Source organism: Centrocercus urophasianus, unplaced genomic scaffold, assembly GCF_019232065.1.
Source record: "Centrocercus urophasianus isolate 14NV4802_14NV808 unplaced genomic scaffold, USGS_Curo_1.0 seq_31, whole genome shotgun sequence".
Taxonomy (NCBI): Eukaryota; Metazoa; Chordata; class Aves; order Galliformes; family Phasianidae; genus Centrocercus; species Centrocercus urophasianus.
Genome location: NW_024884878.1, coordinates 3374740 through 3391223, shown reverse-complemented (window position 1 = coordinate 3391223; position 16484 = coordinate 3374740).

Here is a 16484-nt window from a genome sequence, read left to right as displayed (position 1 = left end):
TTTTTTTTTTTTTTTTTTCCCAAAAAAAGCATAGTTTTTTGCCAATATGTGGTTATTGTTATTTTATTAAACATGCTTAAGTTCCAAAAACTTTTAGTCAGGAATTTTTGAGTAAAAATTGTAGTAAGCTAGGGGGAAAAAAAAAAAGTGTATTCGCAGAAAACCTACATCATAGATTTTGAGCATTTGAAGGTACCAAAAAATATTAAGACAGAAATTGCCTTTGATTGTGCAGTTGTTGACTACATGGGATATTTCACTTCAAGTAATAAAAAAAAAAAAGGAAGAGTATTAGGCAAAAGCTAGGAACAAGTGCATACACATGAGAAAAAAACCTGAAACTGAGAAAAAGATGATGAGCATCACAGTATGGCATGCAGGATGTACAATGTTAATTTAATAGGGATGAATCTCTACTAGTTAATGTTAGCTACTGATATATATGAGTAATGCTGTTTTACATACTTACAGGGAGACCAGGTGACCTACTGTCTTTGTTAGGCAGAGTTGATCTGCTCACATGCAGACACTTACTTACATCATGCTGGTGGCCAGTCAGCGGTGGAGTTTCAACAGCACTCCATCTTAGGGACAGCTCTCCTTAATGTTTTCATAAATTACTTAGATTCAGGACATGAACACACTAAGTTAGTTTTCCTGTGACACTAGCTGGGAGAAACTGTTGACTCCCTCAAGGATAGGTGGTCTTGTCAAGTGATCTTGACAAGTTAGAGTGGAACAATCACCAATCACATGAAATTTCACAATAGGAAGTGCTGGATTTTGCACCTAGTGTGAGGCAACTCTGGATATATATCCAAACTGGAGGATGAGAGGCTGGTGAGCAGCCCTGTCAGAAAAGTTGCTTGGAATTTTTCTCAATGCGAAGTTGGATATGTGTCAGTGGTATCAAAATCAACTATATCCCAGTGTGCACCAGGCCCAGCATTGCCACTGGACGAGAGAAGGGACTGTCCCACTCTGCTTTTGCACTGTGTGGCCTTACCTTGAGCATTAGGTGCAGTTTTGGGTGACACAGTATAAGAAGGATATAAAACTATTACAGACCATCCGAAGGAGGGCTATAAATATGATAAAGGGTATTTTGGAGGACAAGATGTTTGATGAGGTTGCTTGGTTTATTTGGTCTAGAGAAGAAGAGGTTGAAGGAAAGCTTTGTGGCTTCCTGGAGCTTCCTCACAAGAGGAGTGGAGGGACAGATATTGATCACTTCTCTCTGGTGACAGTGAAAGGGCCTGAAGAAATGGAGCTGCATGAAGTCTCAGTCTGGGAATTAGAAAGAGGTTCTTCACCAAGACACTTGAACACTCAAACACTCAAATAGGCTGCTCAAATCAGTAGTCACAGCACCAAGACTGCCAGAAGAGGCTTCTGGAGAGTATTCTCAGGCAGATAGCTTAATTTTTAGGTAGTCCTGTGTGGACTACCGGGAGTCCAGCCAGGAGTTGAATTCGAGGATCCACCCTTGTGGGCCATCAGATTGCATCAGCAGAGTTGTAGGCTAGACAGGCTTGTTCCCTACTGAAAGCATTGACTCTGTGCCCTCCATTACATCAAAGATGACACTTGGGACATACTGCAGGCTCACCAGGGCTCGTAGCAATAAATAATCCTTCATTTAATCACCTAGTGTGATGTGACCCTTTCTTTCCCATCTTCTGGCTCTGTAAACAGCTGACAGCCCTTCTGCACAGAGCTCCAGAAAAGAGAAAAGAACAAGACTGTCCTTTGGCCAGCACTCGTGTCTGGTGGTGTGTAGTCCATGGAAATGTGTTCAGGAGGGAAGAAAATGAGGCACAGGGGTGCATGCTAACAGAGAACAGGGGGGGCATAGACATGCCCGCTGTTCAAAGAATTATGTGGAGGAAAGTTGTTTTCACTGTCAAGAAGAGACAAGAAAACAAGACATGCTCACTCAAAAGGTTATGCTCTGCAGTACTCAGGCCACCAGTGAACACCGTGAGATCCAGCATCATCCCCTAAAGAGAAAATGGCATGGGGCTATTAATTCTTCATCTCTCAGCGTATGTCAAGGAGTCCATAGAGGTGGATTGAAAAGAATACGCCTTGACATCAGAAAATGCAAAAAAGGCATTAGTTTTTAACTGTCCCTTGTAGTAGTGGAAGAGCTATATGACTACAGTAATTAAATGGAAATGAGGTTTCCGTTTGTATTTTTTCTCTTCACCTTCAGTGAAAATGAGAAAATTAGCCAAATGTAAAAAGATGGATTTCCATTTGATTCTGCTTTTTATGATATTGTTTATTCTTACTATCATCCTTTCTCCTAAGTCTTAGGAGATGTTTTAATACTCCTGAAGCACTGTACTGTAATACTACAAGACTAGTCGATCAACTATTTTTAACCACATTAATGAAAACTACCAATAAGGAAAATGTCAATTTAGATATAAGAAAAAAACCTTACAATGATATGTTACACAGATTTATGTTGTAAAATTATAGAGCCATAATGTAGCTTGGATTTGTTTTGAAATATTTTGATCCAAATTTAGATAAAAATAGAAACCAGCATATTCAGTAAGAAGATAAACTGTCCAGACGGCCTTCAAGATTTATACGAAGGTCATAAAGGTCTCTAAAATAGAGACAAGTTATGACGTCAGAGCCAATGAAAATTTAGAACAGAAGTTTTCTTTCCCATCTCAGTGATATTTCAATGTTGTTTTACAATTAATCATTATAATAAGTGATATTTCTGTTAATATAGCTTCACGTTAATTTCCATTTCACCTCATCTTTATTTTACCTTTACCTATTCAAAATGTATTCGGCATAGCTTTTTCCTCTTGTTATCCTTGAGTTAATATTTTTAATTTTTTAAAATCCAAGCATGAGGAGGAGGGAAGGGGGGTACAGCCATGGAAATGAAAAATAGGAATCCAAAGCTTGGCACTGTTTTGAAACATTGAAAACATCCCTGGTAAATATTTTCAACATAATATTGGAATAAGTAGGCGCAGCAAACTTGGCCAGTTGTGGTTCTGTTTTTTCTCCCTTTCCCTTTTTTTTTTTTTTAATGATAGTGATTCCTAGTGATTCCTCAATTATTCTTTACAAGTATAAAATAAAATTGTGATGGTAAATGTATACAACTGATTGACATATGTTTCTTCATTACATTCTAGTCTCAAGTTCTGCAGAGTAAGTTAACATAGTGTGGAATGCTGGCATCATTCTTTGGGAGGATGGTCAAGATGATCTTTTTTATTACTTAATATTTCTACAAATACCTACAAATACCTACACATAGAGAGGAACAAAATGGTATATGTTTTTAACAAACTGTAAATGTTACCAACTTGTACTACTCTCATGTCAGTGTTGCCAGTGTTTGAGACACATTATTTTTCATAAAGACCTTTACTTTAGACAAAACTGAAGTGATTTGGAAGCAAACATGATGTTGAAGGAAGGAGGGAAAGAAAGCATGAAAGGAGAAACTTCATGTACAGGTTTTGCCAACCTGAGTCAGAACCTACTATAAACTGTTCTGTTGTATACTGGTTTTCATAAAGCCAGTATTTTATTTCATGAAATAAAATCCTTTTAAGGGCTTCACATCTAAAAAAGGAACCTGAAGTTCATCCATCATTCTTTGTCTTTCACTGATTCTGTAATTATTTAACTACTGAGTTATTGAGTATTAATAAGGAAACTACTCAATATTTTGTTAATGTTGATCTAATATATTCATATCTTACTATCATTTCTCTAAAACTGCTTCAATATAGTTCTTGCCAAATTCAGAATGAAAGTAAGCTTCGATATATCCATTTGTTTCAGAAATGATGAAAGAGAAACCTGATATTCAGAGTATTCAAACATTTTGTTTATCCTAGGTTCAAATGAATAAACACACTTTTACACCTTGATGGATTGGGAATATCTTTTGATTCAAGCCTGAAAAAAAGTTTGATTTCCTGCCTCCGTATTGTAGACAAATACCTGCACCATTCTCTCGCTACAAAAGATATTGTTATTTAAAATAATGCAGAATAAAGTGTTTTAAGTGTAGAGCTTGAATAAATTTTAATTGGTTAAGTTCTGCGTTACCAAAAATCACCCTGCATGTTCCTTAATAGCAGATTCAATGCCATGTTGTACAAGGGCAGTTGCTTCGCTTTTAAAAACCAGAAACAGGTTGAAAATAAGCCGTGCTGTGAGATTACATTATTGCTAGGAAAACAAAAATCTTTTTAGGGAACAGATGGATTAGATTCAGTAATTTTATTTTTGGTTACGATTGCGTTGCTGAAATTGATTCTCTACATGAACTCACCTTTGTGAACTTCCAAACTTTCAGCCTTTTCATTGTTTAAGATTTACTTTCCTGAGGGAAAGTCTTCACTCTTTTCAGCTTATCTCACTAATCATGAAGGAGTCCTTTAAGTAGAAATATATTGTTCCCTGAGATATGGCAATTTATATTGAAATAAAGAAATCAACAAGTGAAAATTGCCGACCTCTAACGTTGACCAAACATTCGAAGAAACAAATTAAAAATTATTGCAGAAATCATAGTAAGTTCTCGTGTGATGTTAATGAGACAATACTTTGCTTACATTACATATTAAAATTAATGAAAGGAAACTATGTGCTTATGTTCTACTTCTTGAAACTGCACGTGAGTTAAAACTTTGACTGTGTTGTTTATCAGACTTACTTTCAGTGTTCAGAAGAGAAGATCCAGGAAATAAGAAAGTCTTCTCAGATCTATGAGTTCAGTGTTCAGTTTGCCTCTGGGGGGGCACGTAACTCTTGAGACTATTAATCTTTTCTCCATAGCTCTGGTTTTAAAATGGTGATGACAAAATTTAAAGTCTAAATAGACAAAACAATTTTACAGCAGATATATTTATTTGGAGCAATTCTTAGACTGATGAGAAAGCACTGAGAGCTAAATTAATTGAATTTAATTTGAAATTTTATTTAAGTAGTTGACTGGTTTTATTTGAATAAATATGCAAGGGAAAATAAGTTAGTAATTCAGGAAAACTTAGGCAAAATTTAAGCATAAAATTGGACTAATGGGAAGGGAGAAATAATCAGGCACATCAGCACAGGTTAGGGGCTGATCTGCTGGAAAAGAGCTCTACAGGGCAGGACCTGGGTACAGTGTTGGACAACAGCAATTATAAATTGTCAGGTAGCCCAGAAGTGAAAGTCCTGTGCAAGGAATTGAAGACAAATGCAACAATAATAAGTTAGAAATTTCAAATTAGAAAGACTTCAAGAAGAATATTTAGTTTTACCAACAAATATATGTGGCACCATTATTTTGTTTTGGAAGCGGAGGACTTCTTTTTTTGAAATCTTTAGATTATCCTACTCTTTTTGTGGTGAGAGGAAGGAAAAATACAGGCAAATAAAATACAACTGATGCTTCTAGCTTCACTCAGAAAGAAAATCAAATTTGTTGGATATATTTAGTTAGTATAGATAAATCCTTTTTATTTTATTTTTTATTTTTTTATTTCCCCCCCCAAGGATTTTTATTTTAAAAATCCTTATTATAATCATTTAAGAATTCAGATATCATAACAATCATTCATTAATGTGTCAAGTTTTTTGTCTCAATTATGTTTGATAGGGTAAAAACTGAAACGGGTTAAAAAAAAGTCTGTCAACAGATGCCTTTATTTACAGGATAACGAGAAACTTGACAACCTGGAGAAGTTCTTGTATGCTTTCAATATTTAAAACATTTTACTACAAGGTGTAAAGAAGGAGAAAAGACTGGAGGTAGTATGGTAGTATGGTAGTATGGAGAAGTATATGCTGAAATTTTGAAGGTGATTGGACATCTCATAGATAAACATGGATGGAGAGATATGTCTCCTGAGGTGAAGTAATGATCTTCTGATTGTGCTGAAATTCAGGACAATACTGACAGTATTGATGTACAGATGAAATTCTGACCTTAGCAAAAACAATAGAAGGATGAATGAAAAAGGTGGAAGCTTGCTAAAAAGAAGCTAATGCTGTAAAGCCTCTAAGGGTTACATGGGATACTTGAACACACCTGATAATAACATCTAAAAGCATGCCTACGTACAAGGCATTCTACCTATTAAAAAAGGTTTGAGAAAAGACAAAAGGAAGCTATCATGGCTTCTCATTAAGGTAAGAGATGCAAATTTGAAACAAGAAAATATCCTTCAAAAAGTTGAAGTAGCTTACAAACAAAGAAATAGAAAGCGTAAAAATGTCTGGCAAATCAAATGTAAGAAAAAATATATGTAGGTCACTCTGAAAGTAATGCTTCCTATTTATTTCCATAGAAACTACAATAGATGTAAAGAACACGTTAACACAGTTTGATAGAGAAAGTTCTCAGCAACAGAACGCTGTTTTTTCAACATAATCACCACCATTAGCTCTGCACTTTTGGCAGTGATGAGCAATAGTCTTCATGCTGTGCTCAGAAGCATCTGCACCAGCAGAGGTGACCTACTATTGGTATCATTACTAAAATGCTCCTCTCTGTGTTGAATGCCTCACTGTGTTGACAACCACTGTTTGGTCTCCATAAATGTTCACCAAGTACTGATGAATGTCAGTGGGTGTCATTTTTTCTTCATGGAGAGATTCCATTCCACAACTTAGCTCTTAGCTCCATATGCACTTCTAAGTCTGATGCCATTCTGTCAGATTGCCCCACTGTTGCCATCTGTCACACAGCCTGAAGTAAAATGTATCAGGATATTGGCAGGAAGGCTCAACCTCTACTGCCATACCACCAACATACACCTCTGACATTATGGACCAACATAATAAAATACGAGGCATTACTTTCAGAGCAGCCCTTGGATATTTAGATATAGATATACATACTTACAGAAATCTGAGACACTAGCAAAATTATGCTAATGAAAAATCCTTCTTCAAAAATATCAGGAATGGGAATCCTACCAGAGAGTCTTTGGAGCCTATTGATTATTGGGGTATAAAACATCCAGAGAAGATAAGACCATTGCAGTGAAACAATGTTTTTTTTTTTTTTTTTTTTTTTTTTTGTTTTGTTTTGTTTTGTTTTGTTTTCATTGGATTTTTCTGTGGAAAAAAATCTCCTATATAGGAAACCTTTATCGTTAAGTCATCAAAGTCATGATATCTGTGAATGAAATGACATTAGACGTTAAGAAATAGACGACAAAATGTATAGAAGTATTTTTTCACCAGAACCAAACAGCACTGAGCTGAGAATCCTGCAGGAGTTCAAGGATGAAAAAACACTACTAATACTATATAATGAAAAAGTTCAGATTTCCTTTCACAAGAGGAATAATTTAATAAGCTGAGGCTCGTCAGACTTAAAACAAAAGAAAACAAAAAGATAACTTGTAGTAGGGAGGCATGACAGATGCCTACAGAAATATGCAGGATGGCTGGAGAGAGCTCAGCTGCTCAGTGTCTTTTTCATTGTAAGAAGAGTCATACAGTAAAGATAACAAGAACCAAGTTCAAGACAAAAGACAAAATTGTCCATTCCAGGGTAATAAATACGGAAAACTCATTGCCAGAGGTTGAAGATTACAAGGGTTGAAATACTTGGAGAAAAAATACATTAGGGATCTTGGAGTACATAGAAGAGATACAGATTCCCAGAAACCGGGAGAGTATTATGGAAGATGCACCATGTGCATCTGCTCTTTCTCCTCTGAAAGTATCTAGACAATGAAATCATTGACACTACATCAGACAGTCTGTTTGTTCTTTCTCCTCTGTAGGTATGTAGACAGCACAGTTACTGAAGACAATCACTAGACCAAGCAGTCTGATGTAGCATGGTCATTTTTTGTGATATGATGTTGATACCATAAAGAATGCTGTATCCTTTATAGAGCTGTAAAAAATAAATGAGCTACAGGAAGAGTAATGGTCCTTAACCCCCATTTCTTCCCCAGGCTTCTGGCAAGAACTTAATGTGAAGACATAAATGTAGGCTAATAATACTTGATATAATAATGGTTTGCTGGGCTTCTTCAGAGAAATGCTCTATTGGGGACATTTTTTTTCTTTTTTTCCCAAATCCTTTAAGTTGCACCTGCAAAGCATGCATATATGTTTGTATTCCTTTTTGGCAAAGAGTAGTGTTGCAGTATGACCAGTATTACTGCCAGACACAATCCAAATGTAACTCCACTGAAAGTGGGCCTGAGGATGAATACATTTCAAAGCTGCAGACAAACAAATATGCTCTGGAAGAAAATTATTCAACCCTCTTTTATTTCTTTCTGCAGAAGACAGCAGTGAAATACATAATTAAAGGAAATTAGCAAGAGAAGATTCTGTGTACATGTGAGGAGCACAGACAACATCATTTATTTTCCAGCAACAGCAAAACAGGCTTGACATTTTTAAATAATATATTGTAGCTGAGATGAAGGGCCTTTCAAATATGCTCCAGTGCACACCAGCCTGAGCAGACTGCGACAAACTAAGTCAATAGGACTCTCAGCAAGGGAATCGATGTGATTTGCAGTGTTCCTGGTAGAAATGTCATTCAAAATTGATGACAAGATTTCTGACCGAATGCTATTTTAGGACAGTCTTTATCACTCTTTTTCTGACACTACATCTGGTGACTTTTGACCCTTCTCAGAAATATTTCAGTTCCAGCTGAAGACTGAACTAATTTCCAGCCGACATGTGGAATTAACTTAATGAAACTTTAGGAAGATAAAAGATACTTCTGAAAGCCCTCTGTGAAATAAACGACTGTGAGCTAACAATTAGAATCTTAGCACTTCAGCTGCTACAGAAATACAGAAGATAATAGCTCCTTTTTTCAATCTTTTTTTTCCTCACAGATGGAAGAATCTTTAAACTTTATGTTCTAAATTACTTTGGAACCTTTATAAAAATAATCACAGATGCTACAAATACCATTTAGAATATAGTATTATTAAGCCTATTGGTTCTTGGCTGGAAAATTGCTCAGTCTGCTGTAAAAACCCACATTACTTTCCATAAGAAAGTTACTTTATTGCTACCATTGTGAGCTTTTTGCACAAAAAAAAAAAAAAAAAAAAAAAATTATTTCTGCTACCTATAGATGAAAGTGAAGCTGGTAGGAAACTGTTCCCCTGTACCATGGAAAACTGGCTTTTTGTGGTCTTTTACTTGGCATGTAGAAATGAATTGTTTGAACCCTTTCTGCAGTGCACTCAGGTGGGGTCTTGTACTACAGTTCCCACAGTGCTTGTCTAGACTCCCCACTCATTGCATGAAAAATTCCTTAAAAAAGGAAGATAAAGACAATGCACATGGTTGATTGTGAGCAGAAGTATGAATATTTTACCCTCTGATTGGAAGTCAAAAATCCTTTTGGACTCCCAGTTCTGATGTACACACACCCACTTGTGATATATTGCAATAATGATCACATATCATAGAAAAGACAGTATCTAGGTGATGAGTGTATTAACGCAGGCAGATGTTTAAGAAAAAATTCAGACCAGTAAGCTACAATGACTGATTTAGAGGGACCTTACTTTTTTTCTGTGCATACGTTGCCTCTGCTTAGTATTAACCAATGCTAAAACATGGAAGATGAACTGCTTCCACTGGTCCCCTTCAGTTCATGATTTTTACAAGGAATGTAATACTTCCTACATGAAAAGAAAACAGAAGAACATGGCTCAAATTCTTCATCTCTTCCCAAAGATATGCACAACAGGGAATAGTCTATATATCCAAACCAAAGCTTCATCACATTGATAAAAAAAATAATTAGTGATGAAAGTAATGCAATGCTAAGCATAAATAAACGGACTACTACATAGTTCCCTTAACTCAGTGAGTGTATTTTCTACACACTATAAATGGCCTTGCCTCAGATCTGCTCGGCAGCTTATGTCAAGATGACAACACTGTATATACGCAAATAGTGAGCCAAGAAAATGCAGCTGAGTTTTACTGCAATACTCTGAAATTTCAAGTTGGTGGAATGGTAGCTTCTGCAAAAGACAATTTAAAAATGCCCCCAAGACAAATCAGGGACAGCTCAGATTCCTATGTGACAAAATAATTACCTAGTACATCACTTAGGGTATTACAAACACTTCAGGCTGAAAACAAAAGAAAAATAAATGAACAAAGAAAAAACAGTTAACGCAACCCTAATCTTACATCATTGTGTAAAAAGTGCACATGGGCCATATTATGCCATCTGTTTTGAAAGCAGAACATGAGATTAGCAGGGAGGTACCCTTAAAAGCCAGATGGTGCAATGTGACCTGTTATTCTTGTCAAGTCTGAAAAAAAAAAAAGATTGCTTCATCGCAGCATATAAAGCTTACCTATGACCCACAAATCGATGCATATTTAATTTGTTTTTGTCTTTTTGTCTTTTAGGCAGCTAAATATTTTTCTTGAAGCTTTACTGTTTTACAGAAAATAGTGGAAAACATAGATCTTGCAGCTACCACTAATTACTTTTTGGGAAAAAGGTAAGGCATATTTTAACATTCATGCAGCAATGCTTGGAGAGAAACACAGAATAGCTGTAAAGGACAGTAATGCCATATGGGTTGGTCTGAGACTCCTCCTTAAAGTCTATTGCAGGTGGTTTCAGATTTTTCTGGGAAAGTATTTCAGAATTTATGACATATTTTTTTTAAGAGGAATATGAGCCTTATTTGAATTTTTTTTTTAAGTGACATATAAGGCAAAGTTTGCAAAAATAATTTTTTTTTTTTCATCCACAGTATATAAATGACAGCTGTGGCTTCTGCCTGAACTGAAGGAGTTCTTCCATTTCTTGTACACAATAAAAATTTTATGCAATGAAAATTCATCTGCTGGCATAAGGCATACTCACAAATATCATCTGCTTTTTAGTTTACGGGAATGAATCATCTAAATCTTTCTTCGATCAAAGAGTATTTAGTGAACAGTGTTCACTTTTCATCTGGAAGTAACTTAGCCTCCATTTTACAGAGGAACAATCAACTCTTAGTCTATCTAGTGTGCCTAGCATAAGACTTCAACTTCCTAAGGAACAATTATGTTAGTTACATTGAGCATTTCTGTAATTTTAATGATTTACTCCGCTGGTTTTTATAATACATTTAGAGAGGTATTGTTTTGGTCAGGAAGGTTTGCTGAGTTTGTCCCAGTGCAACCATCACAGAATACCCTTCATTCTGCCTTTGACTGCAGGTCTGTTCAGGTTTTATTGAATTTTAAGTCAATGTGTACCTGGCAGGTACACAGAGTTTGGTGTGTGTCTTGAAGCAGAATTACCCCATCCTTTGATATAAACTTATCAGTCTATCACCCACCAATGTTTCCAGTCTGTCAGAAAAATTCTTAGATAGAAAACCATTAGATAATCTGATGGGAAATGATATAATCCAGATTTTATAGGTAGAGCTGCCTATATATTCTCCTTAGAGTACTGTTCTCAAAGAATATAAAATACTTTTTAGCAACAGGTTTTTTAAAAATTATATTTTAGTGGACTATGTATTGTTCATGGTGTCCTTGCACTTCTGCCAGGCTTGGATTTAGTCAGTTCTGTACAAGACATTATTTTATTATTATTATTATTATTATTATTATTATTAATTATGTGTCTGGTGTCCTCAGCTCCTCATGAAGTCTGTAACTTCTGAGGTTTAGCTGTTGGCTCGTCCAAACAGTTTCTCTGCTTTCCGAGGTGTGTGGTCCCCTTGATCTGCAGTGCAATTCTGTCAATCTTCCTTTTCTGCTGTGCCCTTTAAATTTTTCCATTCACAGGTTCAGTTTTTCTCCTGAGAAGGAGCAATCTTTGTATTCCTCCAGAAGGTCACAGACAATTAAATCTTTATTGTTACAGGTATATAACAGAGAAATGGGTTTCAAAAAATACAAAACAGACATTGCCTGTCACAGATACAAGCATGAAATCTTCAGAATTCTTGCAAAAGGGCAACTTTCAAATGTGTTTTTCTAGCCTATTGATTTTGAGTGATTTTCTAGTTGAACTTACTCTACAGTATTCTTTGCAAGACTAGGTGAACCTTCCAATTGTGTAACCACTGCGGCCTGGCTTTGGTTCTGTTTTTTTGCTGCAAGCAAATTCCTCCTAGATGACTCTTGCATTAAAAAAATACAAATGAGGACAAATCTGTATGTGTATTCACTAAATTGAAGAACAAGGATTTGTGTCAACAAGTAGCAAAATGCATCAGTAATTCTAGACATTAGTTGGACAGAGTAACTTGCTTATGCAAAGTTTCTTCCTAATACTTCTCATGTAATCAGCTCAATATAGAACATCTGCAGAGATGACAATGCTACAGATGTATTCCCATCTGTTTCTCATGGCTCTTCCAGCCTGTGTGCCAAAAGACTTGACAGAAGTGTCCTACTGAACTTAATCCATATAAAATCCAAGAACATCTTAAATGTCTATGACACGTGTGACTTTCTTTTTCTTGCACTACTTTGAAGCAATCTGTTTCTTATTAAGCAGCTTTTCTGATTCAAAGACCTTCCAAATAGGACATACTGCTCCCCTAGTGTTTATATTACTGTAAGTGACAAAACATAATAAAACTAATACTGGCTCTACTGTAGATGAGAGTTTATTTTGTAGAAGGAAATGATTTTGGAAGAAGTTAAACAACTTTCTCATGAGGTTTCAATAAGACAGTGTTCAGATGTAGGATGAACTTTATTGATAGGAGTTCATTCTAGATGGTTAAGAGATTCATTTGACATATGTAAAGATATATTGCATTCAGGGGCTTTATTTTGTCTGTCTCCCAGAGAGCTTGTAAATGTCTTAGATACCTATTTGTTAAGAGAAGTTCTTCAAACAGCTGGTTTTTGTTTTGTTTTTAAACAGTATCTTTTGCTGAAGTTATAAAAGATGGAAGATGACATTTTGCATAAACGCAGTTCTGCTGTTTGAGGCAAAGCTTAGAAGTATTCACTCAGTCAAACACAAATAAGGCCCTCATGTGAATTACGACCCACAATCAGCAAACACTTTTCAGCTGAAAATATGTATGTGCGTTAGGACAGTAAAATCTCTAAGGTACATATATATTACTTCAGCTACTACAAGAACTGTGCACTCTTCCAGTTAATCTTGGGTGGGCCTCAAGATTTAAATTCATGCGAATAAGAGCCATGTAGCACTTTTTCTCGGAGTAACATTTGATCCAGCTTTAGATTAGTAAGAGAGGAAAACGTGATGGTTATGTTAAAGCAATGCTGCTTAATGTAGGGAGTTGTAGGTTTTCTGGGCTTCAAGATTTGCCTCTTGGCTTTGTGATTTCAGTGAGGAGAAAGGCTATGAAAGGCAATGTTTTGAACTTTACCACAAGAAATGTTATTTTTTGAGCTTGGGATTTGGCACACTATCTAGTTTCAAAGGGGCTATATACCATTTTGGAGAACATTTTTTCTCCTTGACTTCATCAGAGATAAAACTGTGCCTGGGGAAACAACCAAGGAAGTCTTTTAAAAAATCAAAGATGTCTTCGTAAGATGTTAAGCTTGCAATTCATCACAGAGAAAACTCAGACAAGATATGAAGTAAAGATACTTACTGCAGTCCACAAAAAAAAAAAAAAAAAAAAAAAAAAAACTAGATTAAAGTGTATTAGAGAAATATGACAAAAGCAAGATTCTGTTTCAATTAAACAGTTTTAAAGAGTGTTTAGTATTCTATCACAATCAATATAATTTCAATAGGGAAGCATCTTGAACATTATTTTTCTATATCATTTGGTAAACTCTTAACTTTTAATGCAAAGAGAAAGCAGTGACTTTTAAGAAAGCAATTCGTAGTTCAAAATGGAGAAGAGATGAAGGTATTAACCTTTTCTAATTAGTATGGCCTGCAACTTTATTAAGATGATAAGTTTATCCTTTAATATCTGAATATCAGACATAGTTCAGAAAAGTATCACCCTACTAAGATATGGTCTTAACCTTCCAATAAGTTCCAATAAGAGGTTCCAAAAGACCTCTATGATCTTTTATACTAGGGACAGTGCTACGCTCAAGATGTAAATTATACTGCTCACTAAATATCAAATTAATACATTAGAACCGTTTGATACTTTCTGCTGTAAATAATCAAGCTTGAAGTCACAAGGCAGGTAAGAAGGAAATAATTTTGCTGTTAGTTGAGCATTTTAATCTGCGTACAAGCTAAAAACATTGACTTAGGCTTCTTTCTTATCCACATTAAAAAAATTTGTTGAAGAGAAAATAAAGCTGTAAAATGCATAGACAACTTGACTACTGATTACTAAATCATGGAATTAGCTAGGTTGATTTAGTCTGTTTTGATGCTCAAAGCAAACCCACTTATAACAAGCATCTCAAGGGCATTAAACTCTTGGGAAAAACATTAAACCCAGTTAAACTCTGATCACAACCAAGGATGGATAGCCCACAGTACTTCTCTGATTCTGATCGGTTCCTGTCATCATGGTGAAGTTTTCTGAGGTGGAATTTCCTGCATCAGTCAACAAGAGCCACTGATGTCATCCATTTGGACTTTAGTAAGGCCATTGACACAGTATAGCACAGCATCCTTCTCTCCAAATTAGAAATATATGGATTTGATGGGTAAACTGTTCAGGGATGATGAAATGAGTGCAGGATTGAGTCCAGACAGTGGTGGTCAATGTCTCAATGCCTGGATGGACACTGGTGATGCGTGGTGTCCCCCAGAGCTTGGTGCTGGAATCAATACTCTTTGATATTGTCATCAATGATGTTTACGGAGGGGTCAAGTACACAATCAGCAAGTTAGGATGACACCAAGCTGTGGGCTGTGATCAACACACCAGAGGGATTCAGAGGGACCTAGAGAGGCTAAAGCTGTGGGCCCAAGTGAACCTTATGAGGTTTAGCAAATCCAAATTCAAGATCAAGGCAACTCTCACTACCAATACAAACTGGGGGATGAAAGGTTTAAGTGTGCAGACCTGCCAAAAAAAAACCTGGGGGTACTGGTGGATGGGAAGCTGGAAATGAGCCAGCAACATGCCCTTCCAACTCAGAAGGACAACCGTATCCTGGGCTGCATCAAAAGAACTACCAGGGTTACCAGGGTGAGGGAGCTGATCCTGTCCCTCTGCTCTGTGTTGGTGCAACCTCACTGCATCCAGATGTAGAGTCCTCAGCACAGGAGAGACATGGACCTGTTCGAGTGTGTTCAAAGGAGGGCCACAGAAATGATCCCAGAGATTGAACATCTCTCCTACAAGGACAGGTGGAGAGAACTGGGGCCATTCAGCCCAAAGAAGAGAAGGCTGCAAGGTGACCGATAGCAGCTTTTTGGGCCTTTACAGGAGCTACAGGAAGGAAGGGCACAGGCTCTTTAGCAGGGTCTTTGGTGACAGTACAAGGGGAAATGGTTTCAAGTTAAAAGAGGGCAAGGATATAAGGTTGGGTGTAAGGAAAAATATTTTAAAGTGAGGGTGTTGAGGCACTGGAACAGGTTGCCTAGAGATGTAGTTGATCTCTGGAAACTTTCAAGTCGAGGCTGGATCAAGCCCTGGGCAGCCTGATCTAGCTGTGCATGTCCCTGTTCATTGCAGGGGAGTTGAGATGTCCCTTCCAACTCTGAGGATTCTATAATTCTATAATTCCTATACTCCAGCTTGTGGCCATTGCCTTTCACCTACCAACATGCACTTCTGAGAAGGTGCAACTACTCCACATCCTCTGCTACATCCCATATAGCTGCAGATAATGTCTGCTCCCCATCCTCTTTCTCAGCCTCAGCTAACCCAATGCCTTATACTTCTCCTTGTAGAACCTGCAACCTGTTCTCCAACACTGACAGTCATGGAGACCTTCCATTGAACTAACTGCCATGCAGCACGGTCTGTCCTCCAACAGAACACCAAAATTAGGAACAGCACATTGGTATCTCTCACCAGTGGCAAGCAGTGGGTCAGGATCATTTACTTCTGTCTCTTGGTCATTCTTACACAGAAAAAAAAAAAAAGAACAGTGTTGTTATTTCTGCATTACTTATACTTCAGTTAAATAAGGAATACAAAATTACCAGGATAAAAAAGAAGGCAAAAACTGGAAGATGACAGGAGTGCTTTTCTACTTGCTTTAAGCAAAACAATTAAAAAAAAAAAAGCACAACCTACCAAAAAAACCCAGCTATTGTCATGATTAAGATTTCAGAAGGCTATTTTTTTTTTCTTTTATTTTCTTTCATGCAGATCACAAGACAACAAGAACTTTTATTTTCATTTATATTGTAGTGAAAATTATTTTTTACAAACTTAAGTTGAAAAGACAAAATAAATCCCCATTTGGTCCAAAAATTAAAATGTTATTAGGTAGATAGATAAATTGGTTAAAAGTATTAATAGTAAAAATCAATGGGAATTCCTTTGTGACTACAGCTACTTGCTTCAGTGAACATCAGACTAACATTTATTAGAAGCATTTCTAATGAGCCA